At 28.7% G+C, this 7468-nt stretch overlaps 1 long non-coding RNA gene across 1 annotated transcript; it reads left to right on the top strand.

Annotated features, from left to right (window-relative positions):
• The first annotated feature begins 1118 nt into the window (after window positions 1-1118).
• On the top strand, window positions 1119-1662 carry LOC113785404 (uncharacterized). The gene is made up of 2 exons (XR_003471477.2): window positions 1119-1296; window positions 1426-1662. It is a non-coding gene; the product is annotated as an uncharacterized lncRNA (long non-coding RNA).
• Window positions 1663-7468: the final 5806 nt, after the last annotated feature.

Genomic DNA, 7468 nt, shown 5'->3' with positions numbered 1-7468 from the left:
ATGTCCTTGGACTGCTAACAAAAATTGACTTGAGGATTCATTATTCTAAACAACCTTTTAGGATTCATTATTCTATATATCGTAGATCAAGCAATTGACTCAATTAATATAAGATTCAAGCAATATAAAACATATGATGATAATTTTTAGTTGTGTTTTGTATTGAAAATTTACATCATTTTCTATAAAAACTTGAAATTATATTGCAGAAATCTTTATACTTATTTGAAACATGATAATTCTTATGAACTTGATAGTGAAATTCTATTTTAACAATTGAATCAAAATTAAGTTTTACAATATATATTGAATTCTCTTAAAACATTTTATTGTTTGCCTAAAACTTGCATATCTTATAGAATAATATTAATTATCTTTGTTAGTGCTGCATCTACTAAGAGAAGTTTTTCAAAATTGAAATTATCAAAATCTTATTCATGATCGACAATGTCTTAAATGAATTAAATAGTCTTGCATTGATTTGAATAGAAATCATTTAAAAAAAATATTAATTCTTAACAAATTATTAATGTTTTTGTAGAAAAAAAAATCATTAACTTTTATCTTAAAAACCGTCTCCTTTTGATAATATATATATTACCTAAAATAAGACATCAAAGTTATCACTCATAGGACCCCATCTCAAAACGGCTCTGATTTCAACTCGTGATCCATCTTACCATCATAGAATACTAATATTCCTTATTTTAGATTGTTTCGATAGTGTATCATGAATTGCTAACAAATATATATAAATAATGATAAATGATTGGTAAAAAAAAAAAGACAATGATCTCTCATGATGACCAATACTTGACGTATACACACTTCATATGATCATTTTAGTGAGCTACAAGGATAGGTGTCATGAATAGACACTCACAATATATTTAATAATTTTTTATAATGAAAAAGGGTTTCTTACGATTCCAAAAGTTCTTCAAATTATGTAGTGGCCTTACAAACCTCATAATGATAAATTGTTTTTTTTTTTTTTTTTTAAATAACCTCGTATGAATATTTTTGTGAGCCACAAGAACATGCATCATGCATAGCGATACTTAAAAGACATTTAATATAACAAAATTTTTTAATTGAAAAAAGCTTTCGTACAACTCCAAAAATTCTAAAAATTATTTAATAGTAAATCTAATGTGGATGATTTTCACATTCCAAATAAAGCGATCCAACAATTTTCTAATTATTACATGCAAAAAGATATGATTAAGTTTTTCAAATTGGGTTATGCAATAGTTCTCTTTCTTTGCTTCTTTATTGTTGTAACTGACACATACAGTAAGTCCATTTTTCCTTTTCTTTTTCTTTTATAAACTTTTCTCTTTTTACTCAATGTTTCATCATCTGATTTATTCTAGTTTTACGTCACATAATATCATCTGATTAATTTTGACATTAATTTTTCAGTTTTGAATTGTACGCTTCCTAAATATCCAATTTGCAATTCAAGTGGTAAGTGTCACTGCAGTTAAGTTTAAAAATGATGCTTTACTTGTCACATGACAAACTAATAAGCATGTTTCTTGTGTTATCCTAGTTTTGTAACCTTTGTTCTATTTTAGAATAAAAGGAAAGCATAAATATCACCAGACAAATTACATTGTAAATGTAAACTATGCAAATGAATACATAAGTATTCTTTTATTCTGCTTTTGCTTTTAGCATAATGATGAGGTGCCAAATTGATATAAAGTTAGTGCATGTTATTGTGTGTGTTTATTTATCATGTATCAAATGCTTTTTTTTTTCTTCAGGAAACTAAGGTCGATTTTTCTTTTGATACTAATTTAGAAATAAGAAATAAATGTTACATATAAATAAGAATGCATGGAGGCTTATAGGTTGCAATACGATCCATATATTTACAATTCACTCAATCCATCTAATAATAAATTAATCAAATTCATCCAAACAAATTTTATTCCATTCCCTATAATTATACTCTTACCTTAACAAATCAGTCACAACGTAAAAAAAAAGTATCATACGTCACAACCTTGCTCTTATCGGTGGCAGCGTAAACCACCATCCGTTTTCTTAAAATTATTAATAAGTATATATAATAATATTGAAATTGTTATTTTTTATTTTATAAAAAAATATTTCAATGTAATTAAACAATATTTTTAAAAAGGAATTTTATTTTTTTAATAATACTGTTTTTAATTCTATGATAAAAGATGATCGATATGAATTATAAAATCTTGTGATTGATAATGTGAATGAAATCATATAATTTTGCATTTGATATTTTTCCCTTGTAACGAAAATTTTACATCCAAATTTTTAAATCAAAATCAAGAAACAATTTACAATATTGCTACCAACACCCCCCCAAATTGCTATTCACACCCCTCAAAATTTAAAAAAAATCAAAATACCCAAAATGCCCCTGCCATCAATGTTACACATTTATTATCTCATAACTCACATTTATCAACTTTCATCACACCTCATAACTCACATACAAAAATCATCATACCTCACCAACAAAAAGGTATATATATATTTTTTTTTTTTAAATTTGGGTATTTTACGTGAACTCAGTTCACGTACGTTCTGAAGTTACGTGAACTTAGTTCACGTATGTTTAAAAAAGATTAAAAATCTCAGACTTTACGCAATTTGAATTCACGTACATATACGTGAACTCAGATTGCGTAATCAATGGAGTTTGAAACTTGAATCCTCATAGTGTACGCAATCTGAATTCACGTACACCTACGTGAACTAAGATTGCGTAATCATTGAATGTTGAATAATAAGCCATGTACGTGAACTGAAATTGCGTAAACATCTCAGTATATACGCAATCTTAATTCACGTATGTGTGAATTAAGATTTTGAAATAATTGAAGATTGAAAATCAAACCTACGTGAACTCAATTTCACGTAAGTTTACGTGAAGTGAATTCACGTACGTGTACGTGAACTGAGTTCACGTGTATTTTCTAGAATTCAGTTTACGTAAACCTACGTGAACTTAGTTCACGTAAACTTACGTGAAATTGAATTCACGTAAATGTTAGCAAAATATTGAATATGATTAATGATGATTGATGGGGATTGATGGTGATTGATGATAATTAATGATGGTTGATGATGATTTATGAAGATAGTTAATGATAATGATGGTTAATGTTGAATAAAATGAAGAAGATGAAGAATGTGTTGAATGAAGATGATGAAGATAGAATAAAGAAGAAGAAGAAGAGTTAGGTTAATGAAGAGGAAGAAGGAGAGGGTAATTTGGGAATATTAATTTTTTTAAACATTTGAGGGGTGTGGGTAGTAAATTAGGGGGTGTTGGTAGCAATATTGAACAATTTATAGTTCAGGCTTTACATCTACCTGATCTATATAATAGTTATAATATGTATCTACACAGCACTTGTACCAATAGAATATTTTTATATAATAATGAAAAATGCAAATTATTGATAAAAAATAGACATAAATAAATTTAAAAAATACAATTACAACACATTAATATATTATAGAAACTCGAAAATTTAATTAAAAAATGTATAATCACAACCATAGAATAACAGTAGATTTTTATTAATTAAAAACACCTCATGATCTCCAGTACACAGATACTCTTCAAAGCAAATACATCAACTATATCTTACAACACTAATTCAAGAGTGTACAAAAAATGAAAAAAAGTTTAAAGTGTTTCTGACCAATGCAATTTGTAAGAAAGAATTAAAGCCATATATATATATATGTATAGTTTTGGCCTCACTCTTTCTAAACAATTCTAATCAATGTGGAACTTCAATTTCAACCAAACTCAACAATCTTCACTTTGATTTAAATTGATGCATTTTCAGTTTCCATTGTATACATCGATAATCATAATTTAAAAGAATTATCATACTCCACTGTAAAAAAATATACTTCTGTTGAAGCTAAACATCCAAAAATTCTCACTTGACACTAAACCACTTCCTGAATTTCCCCTTAAAGCTAAACCTCTCTAACAATTTGCACTTGATGTTAAATTACTTCAAAGAAAATAGTGATAATGGTATTAGCGATATGTATTTTTGTAACCAAAAATGCATAATGGTTTGTTTTATGACTTAAAGAACTTGAGTATTACCAAAAAAAACATAAAGAATCAAATTTTATACTTTTGTGAAATTTAAAAGACTCTGGGATATATTAAGTCTAAAAAAGTATTAATACAAATAAAATTTAGTCATTTTATTAATTTACTAACGTGTACGAATATTAGTGGGTACATATACCATTGCATATGCTTCTATGTCTATAAATTAATAGATACTCAAAATATCTATTTATTTTATTCACTTGTATCCATTTGGCTATCTGGCTTGTGCTCATCGCAAATTTTATCTGCAAATACCCTCAGGTATAGTTTTTTTGTTGTCATCCCTATATGATAGTACCTAGCATGTGGGAACCAAACATAGCCCCCAAGTGTCAAGATCGACAAGCGCAAATACTTTGGCACTGTTTGGTCATGCCAATAAGCTAGCATATAGCTATTGCAATACAAGAATTAGAATTAAGTTTTACAGTACAAGAATTCTCTTATTAAACTATGACCTCTACAAATAATTCAATTGGTTTCATGGCCTACATCTATCGCTAGACTACAATATTATAAATTTCTCATCTCAAGCATTCGTAAAGTCCACTTTCGTTTCAAAATACGAATCGTAAAACAGTTTAAAGTTAATCAAGCAATAAAAAGAATTAAGCACATAAATGAGAAAATTAATTCAATAAACTCATTCATATAACTAGAAATCAAATCAGAAATATAAGGGTTTCATCTTGTTTCACTCATCCCTAACAAATAGGGTTTAGTTACTCATGACAAAAATACAAAAGATAGAGATTAAAGAAGAATTACAAGAAAGATTCATGAATGATTCTTGATAAAACCCCTTCAATGGTGTTAGAACCAGTCGCGTTTGAGTTTCTTTGTTAAGACACAAGTCTCCAAACTTTGAAATTTCCAAAAAAGATCCATAAAAAGTGAAAAAAAAAATGTTTTTATGGATTTTGCAGACCAACCATAGGCGCAACATTTGCACTCCAAGCACGCCTGAACAAAATCAGGGATGTATAAATGCGTCCTAGGTGCGATAATTTGCGTTTCAGTCGCACAACATCTGTTTTATGATATTTACTGCATTTGTCTCCCCTTTTGAGTCCAAATTTGGTTTCAATGTCTTCATGAAAGTTGTAACTATGAATCCTATGTTTCATTCTCACTTGGTGTGACTCCAATTGGATATATACAACTTCAGATATGGCTGAAATACTCCACATAGGTCATGTTGATTTCTCACCAAAATTTAACACTACACTAAAATAAAGAAATAATGCAAAACTATGAAAAATCTCTACTTAATTAAAGAAACCAGAACATAAACATTTTATTAAATCTAAGAACTAGAATCAACAAAATTTATCAAATAACTCCTTAAATTGACTAATGATTAGATATAAATAAGAATAAAAACAATATAAAATATGCAAGTTATGAAGAGTTATCACTATTCTTGAATGGAAGTGGGTTAGCATCTATATTGACTTTGTTATAGGCTTACCTCGAACTCCAAAAAGGTATGATAATATTTGGGTTATTGTGGATAAACTAGATAAATCTGCCCATTTTATCCCGATGAACATAACGTACTCTATGGAAAAGTTAGTCAAGGTATACATAAAGAAAATTGTGAAGTTGCATGGGACTCCATCAAGTATAGTGTCAGATAGAGACCCTAGATTTACCTATAAGTTTTGGGAAGGTTTTAGAGCGTTTTGGATACGAACCTTAGGATGAGTTCATCCTACCATCCACAAATAGATGGTTAGACTGAACGAACCAATCAATCCCTCGAGGACTTGTTGAGAGATTGTCTGTTGGAGCGGAATGGGAGTTGGGATGACTTTTTGCCACTTATATAGTTTATCTATAACAATAATTTTTACTCTAGCATTGGAATGACCCCTTTTGAGTTGTTGAATAGGAGAATGTGTAGAATCCCCTGTGTTGGTTTGACACGGGTGATATCCTTATGTTAGGACTTGAGATTGTTCAACAAACTACAGATAAAGTAAAAATGATTCAAGAAAAGATGAAACTGTCCTAGAGTATGCAAAAGAGTTACCAAGATAAAAGAAGAAAAAACCTTGAATTTCAAGAAGGTTATCATGTATTTATGAGAGTTAGTCCAACAACTGGGATTGGTCAGGCATTAGAAATGCGATAGCTTACTCCTCGATTTATAAGGCCTTATCAAATCCTTAAATGTGTTGGTAACATAGCATCTCAAACCGCGTTGCCTTCATCCTTTTCTAACATTCCAAATATCTCAATTTTGCAAGTACATTCTCGATCCTTCGAATGTGATTGAGTCAAAATAAAAGAGAACTTAACTTTTGAGACTTCATCGCTACGGATTAAGGACCGAAAGGTCAAGGAATTAAGCGGTGATGATTCTATTGGTTATGGTTGTCTGGGGAGGTGCTACTGGTAAAAGTGCTACATGAGAAGTCGAAAATCAAATGCGTAATTTGTATCCAAAGATGTTTACAAGACTTGTTTACAATTTCTGTCGCGGCCAAATTCCTCCTCTTTCTATGTTTTATTTCCAACTCCTCCCTACACAGTAACAAGCCAACACATAGTCACAATCTCACACACTTATTTGTACATTAGTGTGTCTCAGTAGTTTATCTTTCTTATCATTATGTCCATCGTTCCTGATTTTGTTGGCTAATGTTATCAGATTAATGAATCAAGCATATATTATCTTTTTTATAGAACCTTTCATTTTCTTCGGTTAGTTTTTCATCATTCTTAAATTATTGTCGAACACCTAACGCTTATGCCATTGTTATTTGCGTTTTGTTTTCTAATCATCTATTTTACCGTCTTTTCCTATTTTATTTGATTTTTCACAATCATGATAAAATTAAAATTTAAATAATCAATACTCTTTTACTTTTAATTTATATTTAGTTTGAGTACCAATTGTTTACAAAATGAATTTTTGATCTTATGAGTAACGTGCGTGAACGAAATTTGTAAATCTTGTCTCTAAAAGTGGCAAAAGTTGTTCTCAGTATGTTTACAAGTAGCATAATTGTTATCTTGTACTGAAATAAATTTGATAAACTCAACTGAATATCTAATAAAATTTAATGATATTAAGATCTTATATAATATAATATTTTTTAGACAATTCTGAGTGCCATGCATTTAAATTTTCCTTTATATAAACATTGCATATATATTTTCTAAAAAGAACACATAATCGATCTGATACGTCTTTTCTATTTTAAGTTAAGATAGTATATACTATATTTATATATATATATCCCTACAGTTTACAATTTATATTTTTATAATAAAAAGTCTAATTTTATTTTACATTTTATTATATATTGATTTGCTTTATTA

Source organism: Cicer arietinum, chromosome 2, assembly GCF_000331145.2.
Source record: "Cicer arietinum cultivar CDC Frontier isolate Library 1 chromosome 2, Cicar.CDCFrontier_v2.0, whole genome shotgun sequence".
NCBI lineage: Eukaryota > Viridiplantae > Streptophyta > Magnoliopsida > Fabales > Fabaceae > Cicer > Cicer arietinum.
Note: the sequence above shows the minus strand (reverse complement) of the source record. Positions and strands in the feature narration are given on the sequence as shown.